Source organism: Poromitra crassiceps (assembly GCF_964638095.1).
Source record: "Poromitra crassiceps genome assembly, chromosome: 9".
Taxonomy (NCBI): Eukaryota; Metazoa; Chordata; class Actinopteri; order Beryciformes; family Melamphaidae; genus Poromitra; species Poromitra crassiceps.
In genome coordinates this window covers 36,835,919-36,848,589 of record NC_139630.1, presented here as the reverse complement: position 1 = coordinate 36,848,589, position 12,671 = coordinate 36,835,919, and the positions used below count along the sequence as shown (strand labels likewise).

Genomic DNA, 12,671 nt, shown 5'->3' with positions numbered 1-12,671 from the left:
GTGTTTTTGTATTTCTAGTTATTTATAATTATTAAATCCCCAGTTAGCGTCACCGACGCCAAACCCAACCACTGTTGTAATATAAGAATATCGGCCGATATATTGATATCGGAATTTTTTTACTCCCTAATATCGGTATCGGCATCGGCCTCAAAAATCCAGTATCAGTCGGGCTCTAATTCTATGTATCAATCTTGTTATCTAAAATCCACTTTTTTCTTTTTCCTTTTTGATCCATATCAAATGACGAGAATCACCAGATCTCTTGCAAGGCCTTTCACTACTTCAGCAGCATGTTGTGCCTGCATGCTTCATCTTATCCAACACAAATACTTTGCTTGTTTTTCTTTCAGGTTTCACTCACACGTGTTGCATCTACTGTATCTACAGTACTTTTCTGAACTAATTTCCCAATTGTGTCTTGTAGTGTCTTCTCAGGATGCCCTTAATCCTGACACCTGTTGTGCACAATTGCAGCACGTTCATATGGTCTTTACTTTGAAACTGACATAATAGAAACCCCCTCTCTGGAAACTGTCTCTCCAAATTTAGCAATACCAACTCTCTTTCCATTTTTTTCCTATATCATTATACCATGGTAATCTCTTTGATTCACAAAGGCACCTGTAATTTTCCTCAATTTATCAGACAGCGAGACTTCTAATAACTGCTTTTTGTGGTTGTGAAGTGGAAAACAAGACAGCATAGTACCAAGTTATACATATTCACATGCACGACAACACCAGCTGTGAAATAACAAAAACATTTGTACATAAAAACTTTTCAAATGGCAATTAACATAATAACATAAATTATGTGTGTGTGTGTGTGTGTGTGTGTGTGTGTGTGTGTGTGTGTGTGTGTGTGTGTGTGTGTGTGTGTGTGTGTGTGTGTGTGTGTGTGTGTGTGTGTGTGTGTGTTCTGGCCCTATTTCTGCCTCTTCAATATTATTTACTCACTAAAAGTGTATCCAATTTTAGAATTTTATCTCAATAAGGATCAATCATCACAAATTAATATATTCAAAGGACTGAAAGGTCTATATATTAAGCAATACACACATCTAACTATACATCCACACCAAATATTCACCACCCCTAGCTTTTGTAAAACCTCATTGCCCATAAGCATAAGGCTACAGGAATATTCTACCATAACTCAAACTGATACTAGGAGATTAAAACACCTCACCATCAATTACTTAAAGCAGTGGTTCTCAAACCTTTTCACACCAAGGACCCCCTAACCTGACAAAACCACTGATGCCCATTTGATAAGATTTTGTCCCAGGGTCCCCCATATGATAAGACTTTAGCTTTTGTGACGACCCTCCCACTTAGTCAAATACTTTTAATGTCCACTTCAAGAAGGCTGGTCATATTTTCGATGAACAGAATTATGGCTCTCTGCATGGTCATAACACTGATGACTGATGACTATTTCTTCTTTTGATTTTACTTACTACTTAATACTTCAGTCTTCATGCATTTTCTGGTCTCTGAAGTCTTGTTATTATATATAAATAATATTTGTGATCTATTCAAACACTGTAGGTATCATGTATGCAGATGATACCGTTTGTATTCTGGTGCTCCTTCTGCTGAGGCTGCTGTTTCCAATGTAAAGATTGATTTGATCTCACTGCGGCCTGCTTTCCTCGATTCAAAATGGCTTTTAAATGAAAATAAAACTAAGGCAATGCTGTTTGCACCTATAACTCTGATACCCGCTCTCTCATTTGACACCCTGGAATGTGTCACCGTCAAGGTTGTTGACATTTATAAATATGTTGGCATCTGGCTGGCTGGATACAAATCTTAACTTCAAACATCACATTGTAACGCTAACAACAACGGAGCTCATATTTACATTCGGTTTCTTTTATCGACTCAAATCATGCTTTGCTCCATCTTCTCGTAAACGGCTGGTAACACAAGCCTTTTCTTGTGTCAGCTTGATTACGGTGATACCATTTATAGATTTGCTTGTCCCACTGCCCTGGCCAAACTTGACCCACTTTATCATGCTGCTCTGAGATACAGTATACATCTAACTCAGCTTATAGGACTCAACATTGTACTTTATATTCTCTGCTTGGCTGGCCCTGCACTTGCTTTGCGCATGGATGCAGCATTGACACATTTAAATGTACAAAGCCATTTTAGGCAAGTTCCCTGTTATCTGTTGCATGTTTACAGCTGTATGCAACTCCTATATAGCCTCAGATCCAGCACTTGGCTTCATTTTGAGGTGCAAAAGTGTGAGGACTGAGGCCGGACAAATGAGTCTCTCTTATTTTGGCCCTTGATCCTGGAACGACCTGCAAGTTCGACTTAAACTGGATTCTCTTATTTTCTTGGCTAGTTCCAAACAAAGGATCACTGAGGTCCTCGCCATGGACCCATTTCACAGCAATCGTTTTGAGGTGGTAAAAGCAGGAAGTAAAGCAGGTGTAACCTATACCATTAATTATGGTTCCATTCTGTTTGGTGTTCCAGTGCACTCATTGGGCTTAAGAAGAACTTCGGACCATTCTGTCTCACTCCCTCCTCACCACTGCACCTTTTGTTCTGTTCTTTTGTTTAATTCGCCTTTTTCACAGCAGCTGTCTCAAAGGCAGGAGGTATCACAGGTGCAACCAAAACATTAACGAGGGCCCTAGCTGACACTGGAACACCTAATCCTAAATGGATTGGAAGTTGTAAACCTTCAATGTTTTGCTTGCACCATACTTCCTGCCTTTTAGACACAAAAGTAGCTTATTCACATCCCACCCAAATCACTTTTTTTTTGGTCTAAAAGGCAGGATGTAAAACAGGTGCAAGCAAGACATTGATTAGAGCCCCGGCACTGTCTGGAACACCTAAATGGATTGAAGGTGGAAACCCTTAGTGTTCTGCTATACCTGCTTTACTTCCTGCCTTTTAGACACAACATGGGTGAATTTGGTGGGATGTGAAGGCTAATGGCTGCTGTGAAAAATGCCAATGTAGTTTAGTAGCCTGTCTAGTTCAGTGGTTCTCAACCTGTGGTACGACTACGGGTACCACTGGTCAGGTGGTAGCCTACATGGGGCTCCCTCCCTCTCTTACTTTTATATGGTGGTAATTTCTGAGGTGGTAGCCTACTTGGTGTAAAAAGGGTGAGAACCACTGGTCTAGTTATGATTCAATTATTGTTTTAACTTTTACTAGTAAACCAATAGTGTATTCTTCGCCTAACTATTAACTAAAACTAATGGAAAATAGACAACACAAATTAAAAATTAAAAACGAACAGAAGGTGGGAGAAAAACTGAATGGTCTGAAAGGTCTTCTGGTTGGAATTAAGTGTAAATAAATGATTAGCCTACCCTTTTTGCTGGGGACCCCCTGGAACCCCCTCAAGGACCCCTGGGGGTCCCCGGACCCCACTTTGAAACCCATTGAAAAGGACAATAAAATGCACTAACCTTAACCTACTAAGTAATGTTCATTGTTAAGCCCCTGTAGGAACACTAGAGGACTATTGCATTGATTTTTCGTTAAGGGTAGTTCCCTGCCTAATGCAAGGGCCCTTCGAAGTTCCCTCTTTTCTCTTCTCCTGATGGAATTCCAGTGCAAACAAGCACTCAGTGCGCAGCTGCCCACCCAACATGGTTTGATCCCTAGCTACATCATTTGGCCAAAACTAAAGTAAGGGGACACTTTTCTTTTCGGGTTTTAGCGGTATATCCACGTGTTTGCTTTGACAAGTGAACTACTTGTGTGCCTGAGTGAGTATGCTGCTGCCTGTTTACAAAATGCTAACGATACTGGGAAACTGCTGTTGTTAGCCAGCTGTTTTGGTCAGCGAGGCTAGCGTTAGCTCGCTAGCAGCGTTTAGTCAGCTAACTTAGCTCAATTAATTAACATGGCTTGTTTTGGTAACGTAGCAAAATAAAGCTAGCTGTCCAGTGCCAACACAGTCACTAACTAGACAGCCTATTTAGCGATAATAGCAGGGTGTGTATAGCTAGCTTAGCAGCTATGGAACCACTTAGTACGTTAACATGACATGAAACACAGGTAACGTTATGTGAGGTTAACGCTAGCTTGGTCGCCAGGGTCAGTTGTGATTTGACATAGGGCCCAAGCCATAACGTGATAACGTTGCATTAATAACTTATTGCAGCCTAAAAAACAACAACTGAAACGTTACGTTATCCTTTCGTTTTAATACGCTATGTGGCTTAACTCAATACGAAAGAAAAGAGTTCATCCTTTTTTTTAAGTCTCATTTAGCAAAGTTGTGCAATTAAACTTTGCGCTATCGCTTAACGCTACTGCGTCAGGCATACTGTAGATAGTTTTTTGTGTGTTCACTCGCGCACAGAAACTCATGGAAATCTATGAGGGCAACTTTTGCGTTCCTCGTTGCCAGCCACGCATTAATTACACAGGAGCAGGAATGTTGTGCAAAACATGCGCTCGCATTCTTGCGTGGTGTGCTCTTGTGTTTTGTTTTATTCTTCCCAGTAAATGTATTAGCTTTGACCCTGCTGTCTTTCTTTTGAAGAAGACAAGTTGCAAGTAATTTATTTGAACCATGGACATATTGATTTGAACACCTGCTTGTAGGGAGTGGTTTTGCAGGAAGGGAAGGGAAGTGAACCCTATATCAATTACCTAACTCGTTATCTGACTATACTATTACTTGTCTCACTTTGATTATCTTTCACCTTAGCTTCTCAATCTCTTAATTGCCTCCCCTTCCTAACCCGCACTGTTGCTGCTGCTTCATTAACGTTATGCCTTCTCAATCACTAGCTAAATTGATAATGAACTAATTGCTGCCGCCTCCTCCTCCTCCTACCTACACTGTTATCAACTACTCCTCAGTTGCACATTACAGGCTTGGGACTGTCTCCTTGGGGCCGACTGGTTAGCGTGTTCGACTTTGATATAAAATCCCTGATGAAATTCGTCGACCCGGGTTCGATTCCCCCCTGGCCAGCACAGCGGGAGGTAGCGTAACCATGCACTACCTCAACCCGGGTTGAATTAAGGAGAGCACGCTGGCCCTTGGCCATTGAGATTGTCCTTAAAAAATATTATTATTATGATTATTATGATTATGATTATGATTATTATGTATTGATCACATCCCTGCAAGGATCCCCTCAACAGTCACATGACCCCCGTTATTTTTTGTTTTTGCTCCAAGTGAAATGTTTTGTGGTCACTCACGATTCAGTAGGTCGTTGCCGCTGGCTGGCTTGGTTCCAGGCTTAAAATGCGTTATATAAGGATTTTTAAAAATGTCTATGGAGAAAATGAATGGGGAACTCTCTTCCGGGGCAGGAGATGTCACGTGATTGTTCAGCTCTAGCTCTAAATGGGAAATGTCCTGCTTGCCCCCGAATACTCCTGCAATCCTTTTCTCAAACGTATAGCTGTAATGGGTTTGTCTTTCCTGAAGCCACTTGGGAAGCTCACCAACTGTTACTTGCTATTCTGTCCTAAAATTTTAGCTGGTAAAGTAGTTTAAGTTAGTGGCAGGTAATTCTTATGAGGATACTTTGAAGGAGAAGGAGAGCCAGCACACAAAATGTCCTTTCGTTGTATTTGTTCCAGTTTTCACCAGGTACAGCACAAACGTTTCAGCCTAACGGCCTTCTTCAGCGTGAACCAGTACCTGGTGAAAACTGGAATAAAAACAACGAAAGGACATTTTGTGTGCTGGCTCTCCTTCTCCTTCAAAATACTCTCCTGTGCCGTGCACCGAAACTTTAAAAACACCGGTGAGTGTGCTCGCTACTGGCTGATTGCCAGTTTGTTTGAACAATTTTTACGAGGAACCAGCCACTTGGGGGAGGGGGAGTTCAGTTTCTTGCGCTGTCCATATTCTCCGGCTTATTAATATGTAATTGGAAGTGTTTGTCTCACAGGCATTAACAAAGTAATCTTCTTCTTATAGCTGCTCAACATCATATGAACGTGACCAGCAGCACTGGAGCCAACTAACAGTGATTAGACTCAATAAGTGGAAAATGAAAGGCAAAGAGTACTGGGTCAGCAGGTCAGACTGAGGGATATTATTTGGCTTTGACAACAACAACAACAACAACAACAACAACAACAACAACACAGTAATATTACAATTAAAACTGGCTTCACTGTTGTCTTGTCTGAACCACCACTACATGCTCATACTGTCTTGGCTAACCTACTAAATGGCCTCTTGCTCAGTTTTTGGAAGGGAAAGTGAACAAAAATCGATGTTGCCACAGTTCAGAAAGCCACAAGGTAAGATGAAAAATACTGTCGTACGGATTTCCCAATAAGTATTGTTGTGTAAAGACTATTTTTGTTCTACTGTAAACCAATACACAGTACACTGTGACTACAATGTAGGACAAATTGCCAAATGAAACAAGATTTGTTTTAGTGTAATGTAGCTTCTAAAAGAAGGATAGATTTGTAAAATGTATCTGTAGTCAACCAGATATTCAGTTCTTTTACTTTGTGACCTTAAAGTTAAAGAGGACATGAAACATTTGATCATGTGACTCTAGTTCATTTGCATTTCACCTCAGATAAGACAGGACACTGCTTTCAAGTCTGAAATTTACCTAGACTTTCTAGAAAGATGAACAACATTTCAGCTCTTTACCAAATGGCTGCTGCTGGAGGATGTGACTAGGTTGACAGTACAGTACGTTAGTAAGGAATTTGAATGTTTTGATGAATGAAAACAACCACAATCTAAGTCAGAAACACAACAGCATAATGCTGTGAGCCTGTTAGAATTAAAAATCCTTACTACCACCAACACATAACTAGCCTGTACTCCACTACTGTACTGTTACTGTACTGTTACTGTACTGTGCAGTGAGTCAACCTAGTGACATCATCTAGCAGCGCCCTAGTTGGCGAAAAACTCAAATGTTGGTAATCTTTCTAGCAATTCTAGGTAAATTTTAGACTTGAAAGCAGTGTCCTGTATAGGGCTGACCCCCCAAAAACGATGCTTTGAAGCTTCAATCGTTACCATGGTAAAATCGACATTCAAATCAGCAGTCGATGCTTCGCCCCCCCCTCCTCCCTCTTCTTTTTGTTAACCAACATTACATCTGCTTAATGGTTGGAATTGTATTTGCCAGACAGCATTAGCTTATTAAACATTCTGTTAGAAAGCTTTGGGGACTAAATGGAGCCCTGCTGATTTTACTGGCATAACATTTTTGGGACAGATGGCTCTGGGTAAGAGTAGAGAGAATAGTGTCTTCCTGCACAGCTGTCCCCCCGCGAGCAAAATGGGAAATCTCTGATGCTGTAGCTCTCACGCAGTTTCCTTGATAAAGATGCTAGTAAGATGTGAATGTCCAGCCTTTGTCCAGACAGACACATTCCACCTGTATACGTGGACCACATGTGCTTGTAGTGGGGCTGTAGTATTTAGTCCGTCCTTGAACTACATGTCTCTGGGAAGAATACAGTAACTGATGAGAACTCTGCCAATGGTCAATGTTGTTCTCTTATCAGGGTTTCTGGGAGGCTGCTGGGGGATGAGATCATCACGTCGCTGTCAGAAACCAAGAAGCATAAACACAGCGTATCCAGAGAATTCACAGTAAGTATCTGGAACACATTTGACAACACCCTCACCCTCAACCCCACTCCAACTGCAACGCACGCACGCACGCACACACACAAGAAGAATGCTTCACACTTTTTAACAATTTCATTATTTTTGACATTTTACATTCAATGGTGAACACCAAATTAGAAATGCATCTTTTCTGAAGGATACAGACAATATTTGCAATATAAAAATATCTAAACCATTCCATATACTGTATACATTTATATACATATATATTTAATATATTGAAGTGGCACTGGCAGATCTATTTTGCAATATGTATTTTTCACTTTACTTCACATTATGATAGTATGTTATTTGTATTTTTGGTTATGATGAATTTATAGCGACAGATTGTTACATTGTTACATACATACATACATACATAACATACATACATACATACATACATACATACATACATACATACATACATACATACATAGTTACATTGTTACCCTCACACATGAAACGGTACTTTACTTTGCCTATAAGATACCTCTGAGTCCTCATTTATTAGCTTGTAGCATTCAATATGGCCACAAGGGGGCATTCTTATGCTTACTATTCCACAACAGCCCCCTAGTATACACCATGCAGTGGCTTTACTTTGCTACACCCTGTTGTGATTTAATATTTCATGTTAGAAAAGAAAGAAAATCAGCATGAGCCTGTCAACAATATTGACAAGTTCAACTTTGATCTATAAAGCCCTTTTTCTCTCTTCATGAACACTTATGTTGAGTTAACCTGAAAACAAAGAAATATAAAGGCAGATAGACAGATGTACCACAGGCAGATACAAGGCTTTATAGAGAGAGATAATGGGAGGGAGAGAGAGAGAGAGAGAGTGTAGCCATGCATTTGTAAGATCTATGTGATGTGGATATACTTGATATCTGAATATTGTTGAAGCCCATAATGAGCTGGGCTCTCTTGGATACATGACATGAAATAATCCAACAATAATGGCTTTAGGGGGCTTTCTTTACTGTCATTATGGGTAGTAGGATGGTGATGCAACTTGTTAGGAGGCGCCCAAGTACCAGCAGGACTGAAGTCTACACATCATCACAGACTGTATGTTCCCAAGGGGACTGAGGGCTATGGCACTTAGCAACACCATGTATGAATAAAGGGGCTAGCTCGTAGCTCCGTTTATGAAGCCAATGCGAAAGTAACTTAAACACCTACATTCTTTCGAATGGCATGCAGGGGGCGACTCCACTGGCTGCAAAATAAGTTAGATTACATGGAAGTGAATGGGGAAATGCCCGTACTTGTCACTTGATTTATGACCCCAGTAAACACTTTCCTAATGAGTGTATGGTCTCAATCACGACCTTTAAGTCTTCTTCAACACAGCATGATGTTCATTTTGTAAATGTATGGTCCCATTTAGAGTCTTAATAGATGATAACGCAGACTATGTTTTGGGCATAATTGACAGGATGCCTGTCCAGTGACGGCACTGGGTCAATAGCAGGCCAAATTCCAAATTCACATCACTTCTGGCTCCAAATAACCAAGATGTCGGTGGTGAAAATGCCAATGTTGAGACTTCAAAATGTGAGTCCAAAAACCGGTGACGTCATGGCACGTCCATATATTTGCAGTCTATGGTATGAATGAAACATTTTCACAGTAGTTTACAGTGTGTGAATAAAACATAAATGCATAGCAGCCAATTCTGTGTTTAACTCACTCACGCATTCATTCATTCATTCATTCATCCCGTGACCTTGAGGTGTCCTGATGGATGCTTGGGCAGTCAGGGATCTCCACAGCTCTCGGTCTTCTGCTGTGCATGTTATGGGTTGAGAAGCTGCAGCCAGTCCATACCTTGATGTTGTCTAGCCAGGATTTTCTCGGTCTGCCTCTTCGTCGTTTGTCTTCTACTGCCCCCTGCAGGATGGTCTTTGACAGGGAGGTGTGTCGTCTTTAATCAAGTACTGCTAATGGCCGACAGACTTGGCTGAGTCTACCCACTGCATTGACTCACTCCGTCTTTTGGTAATCATTGATGCGTTGTACAGTATAGGCTAAATCAATGATTTTGTCTGATTCATTTTGATACTCTCTAAAAGTGTAATAGCTATCCAAATGTGGCTCAAGGCCCAGGGAATGATTCACTCAATAGTAATGACATGTGTGCAGTAGTAATTAGTAATATTAACATGCATTGATTCCATCTTTACAGACTAATGCAGTGGGGTGTCCACATTAATATTGATCCATCATGATTTGTAGCTTTTTTTTTAAAACACTGCAATAAGGAACGGTAGGTGTTCCAGGAAACGGTTATTCTGTTCATTGCCTGTAATTTACAAAAGACCCTCCAAGGCTGGCACACAGTGTCCAGACATCTCCGGTGCTGCACCCAAATCAAATGTGATGCCCCCCAAATAATGTGCTGCCGAAAGTGAGCCGCACTGATTACACTCTTTCTCACTTTCACCTCTTCCTCTCAATTAGGGCTGCAACTAACGATTATTTTCATTATCGATTAATCTGTCGATTATCTTTTAGACTAATCGATTAGTTGCTTGGTCTGAAAAATGTCACAAAATGGTGAAAAATGTCAATCGCCTTTTCTCCAAAGACCAAGATGACTAGCCTGGGTAAACCCAGCCTCCACGTGACCTGCTCTCAGACCTGCTCTGCTCTAACTCACTAGTGACTGAGGACCTGCTCTCAGACCTGCTCTGCTCTGCTCTCAGTCACTAGTGACTGAGAGCAGGTCATGTGGAGGCTGGGTTTACCCAGGCTACAAGATGACATCCTCAAATGTCTTTGTTTGTTTGACCAACAGTCCACAATCCAAAGATAATCAGTTTACTGTCATACAACATTAAAGACATTGAAGAGAGCTGGAACAAGAGAATTGTAGTATTGTATTTTTTGTTTAAAATGAGTCTAAACGATTAATCAATTATAAAAAATAGTTGGCGATTGATTTCCAACTAATCGATTAATTGACCCTATCATTGCAGCCCTACTCTCACCTTTTCCATCTCTTTTCTTTTCACCTCTCTCCCTCTCTCCCTCTCTGCCCCCCCCCCCCTTCCCCCACTATATTTGTCTCTCTGTCATATCGGCCCCCCTCCATCACCACTCCCTTCTCGTTCGATCTGAATTTCTCTGAATCCCTCCATCCTGGCCCCCTGGCCCTTATGGACAACTGGCCAGGACAGCTGGCTTTAACAGCTGCTTAGCATCTCATTTTGGCATATCTCTATCTGGGCAAGTTTTCCATAGTATTGTCGTAAGCTTGCCTATCGGTTTCTAAATGAGTCTTGCTGCTATGCTTAAGTCACCATGCAGTGATCTGCAGTGCACCCTGAAACCCAAAGTTTGATTTGGACGTTTTTTAGGTTATCTTTAGAAGCATTTATTGCATGAGGCTGTAGTTTGCTCTTGTAGTCTTGATGCTTTGGAAAGTTCACCTACTCTACCCTCTACAAAATACTGTTTGGATAAAACTGAAAAAATTGGCGCAGTTGGGGGTGAAATTGAAATAATTTGATTTTGACAACAATCATGAACAGTATATTTTCCTTTTCCTTTTGTCCCATAAAGCACATTGTGTTATTATCATTGCTTTGCCCCCCCCCCCCCCCCCCCATTTACCAGTCACCATTCCCTTCTGCAGACATTATTATTCATCTCCACCGCCTCAAAATGACTCCCATGTGTCATCTTCTTTGTAATAATAGTTAAATAGCCTTTTGTCCAGCTGCCAATGATATGCGATCATCTTCCCCCGATTGTAACTGTTGGCATACAATTAAGGGAAGTGTTCCCTATTACTGATGTTGGAAGTCACTAGGGGCTATTAAAAGTTTTAGATTTTTTTTTTTGTCCATAAAGAACTTGAACTTTTTTTTAGATTGTCTTATCACTTCATCAGAATCATATAGATCTGGAGTGGACGGTGTATACTAACCCGACGCTGCCAGATGGCTGCCTCGCAACTTGCAAGCTTACTCAGCTTTTACGACTTTTACTCCTTATTCAAATAGTGTGAAAGGGGTGACAGATGACGGAGTAGAGGAGAGACACAGGAGGAGGGCTGACATATGTGTTCCATTGTCATCTAACAGATTGACACAGGGTAAACAACGCACTTGCCCTTAGTGCTGTAAATTGCATCAAACTTGAGCCGGAGGTGAGGGATCAAGCCAATGGATTTCCTTTAGCCCTGAGTGACCTTCTGTCCAGTTGCTGATGTGATAATCTGTCCCCACTGCAGTTGTTGGTATGGCTCTAATGTATCTGGTCTGCTGTGACCCGTATCTGCCACTCTGCCTCCGCGGGGGTGGCACAGGGGTTAATCTGACCTGGGCGTTGGGTGCCAGTGGAGGCATGACTGCACACTTGCTGTCTATAACTCAAACTGTTGCACTGCATTCTCTGATGTTGAGCTGAGAGAGGGAGACACTGGCCTGTCTATAACTCAGACTGTTGCACTGCATTCTCTGATGTTGAGCTGAGAGAGGGAGGCACTGGCCTGTCTATAACTCAAACTGTTGCACTGCATTCTCTGATGTTGAGCTGAGAGAGGGAGACACTGGCCTGTCTATAACTCAAACTGTTGCACTGCATTCTCTGACGTTGAGCTGAGAGAGGGAGGCACTGGCCTGTCTATAACTCAAACTGTTGCACTGCATTCTCTGATGTTGAGCTGAGAGAGGGAGGCACTGGCCTGTCTATAACTCAAACTGTTGCACTGCATTCTCTGATGTTGAGCTGAGAGAGGGAGACACTGGCCTGTCTATAACTCAAACTGTTGCACTGCATTCTCTGACGTTGAGCTGAGAGAGGGAGGCACTGGCCTGTCTATAACTCAAACTGTTGCACTGCATTCTCTGATGTTGAGCTGAGAGAGGGAGACACTGGCCTGTCTATAACTCAAACTGTTGCACTGCATTCTTTGATGTTGAGCTGAGAGAGGGAGACACTGGCCTGTCTATAACTCAAACTGTTGCACTGCATTCTTTGATGTTGAGCTGAGAGAGGGAGACACTGGCCTGTCTATAACTCAAACTGTTGCACTGCATTCTCTG

At 41.6% G+C, this 12,671-nt stretch overlaps 1 protein-coding gene across 1 annotated transcript in view; it reads left to right on the top strand.

The window, feature by feature from the left end:
- Positions 1-3,646: 3,646 nt before the first annotated feature.
- The window catches only part of disp1 (dispatched homolog 1), a 128,934-nt gene continuing 119,909 nt past the window's right edge, over positions 3,647-12,671 (top strand). The window contains exons 1-2 of the mRNA XM_083643277.1: positions 3,647-3,674; positions 7,506-7,593. The gene's annotated coding sequence lies outside the window, so the exon portion shown is untranslated. The remainder of the gene's footprint in view (positions 3,675-7,505; positions 7,594-12,671) is intronic.